The sequence below is a fragment of the Schistocerca cancellata genome, chromosome 4, assembly GCF_023864275.1.
Source record: "Schistocerca cancellata isolate TAMUIC-IGC-003103 chromosome 4, iqSchCanc2.1, whole genome shotgun sequence".
In the NCBI taxonomy this organism is placed as follows: Eukaryota; Metazoa; Arthropoda; class Insecta; order Orthoptera; family Acrididae; genus Schistocerca; species Schistocerca cancellata.
This window is the reverse complement of record NC_064629.1, coordinates 160875509-160877082: the sequence shown is the minus strand read 5'-3', so window position 1 is coordinate 160877082 and position 1574 is coordinate 160875509.

Genomic DNA, 1574 nt, shown 5'->3' with positions numbered 1-1574 from the left:
CACTACATTTTTGGCGACCAACGTGGGGCTTCGATTCGATTTCATTCTCACGTTGTTGTTAGTGTGAGAACTTCTAAGTTTCGTGACACGACTCAGGAAGAATCCCCATTCCATTATTAGCATATGTTAACCTCACTAGCGGGCCGGAGTGGCCGTGCGGCTCTAGGCGCTACAGTCTGGAACCGAGCGACCGCTACGGTCGCAGCTTCGAATCCTGCCTCGGGCATGGATGTGTGTGATGTCCTTAGGTTAGTTAGATTTAAGTAGTTCTAAGTTCTAGGGGACTGATGACCTCAGAAGTTAAGTCCCATAGTGCTCAGAGCCATTTGAACCATTTGAACCCCTATTTTCTGATCATGAAGGGTTTCCTCATGAAGCACAACAGGTCTATCTGCCCCGCAATGGTGACAGTTTGGGGAATTAACATACCCTTGTAAATGGAACCAAGCCTCGTCTGTAAATAGAATGAGGTAAGGATCCACTTCATCGTCATGCACTTGTTTTGAAACCCATTCGCAAAACTTAACCTTGTGTGCAGGATCATCAGGTCGAAGTTCTTGTATTACTGATACTTCATAGGGCCTTAGCCCAACCATCTCAGCACCTCTTTGTACAGATGTGCACAATATTTGCTTTTGCTGCGAAAGACGTCTAGCAGACTTTTTAGCGGAATTTTCCAGGTGGTATGTAATGTCAGTGAGACGAGCTTCTTTGAACACTGTACATCGTCATTTACGCTTCTTGTCTTGACTGCTTCCATGTTTCACGAAATTTATTCACTAATTTGTGAACTGCACCACGACTCGGATCTCGAACACCTGGAAACTTCTATTCAAACAATCCCTGAACAGTACAAACTGACTCTGTACGCACATATGAATCGTAAATAAACACTCATTGTGGAATTGAATAATTCGCTTTGGTCATTGTTACGTTAGCAAACTTCGCTGTTGCACTCGTGATGCCTGTTTCATTGCTCAAATGACACTGGTCGACAAGGCGCGTATGTCTGTACGGCCTTCAGGCTAAAACCCGCAAGTAGAAAGGAGGGCAAATTGCGGTTCTACGGGGCCCATTGGACTGGCAGGTGCGACTTCCATGGCCGGCCTGCAATACCCCGGGCAGTTGGTCATCAGATAAATGGAACACATTGTATTTTTAAAAAATTTGACGAGAACATTCTATAAGAGTCGATATACTCTCATTGTGTTTGAAGAAATGTTACTTTGCATAAATAGTTAGCAGTTTACTCTCTGGAGGTCTAAATGTGTCCCACTCACTCTCAGGACTCTGGTGGTGGTGATTGTGGAGGTTGTGGTGGCGGTGGTGGTTGTGGAAATGGTGCGAATTCATCATAAATTGTGGTCACCAGTCTAGCACATGTGAAGCGAGTTGCAAAGTGTAATACGTCCGACCACGGCCACTTTCGCCAACTCACCTTGAGGAGGAGGGAGCCAGACAGCCTGGTGCAAGCCCCCGAGGATAGGACACTGCAGTCATTCTTGCAAGGACATAGCAGGAGGCCGAGAGGACGCCCTCGCCTCGATCAAGGAGGGACACATTGCGAAGGGCCC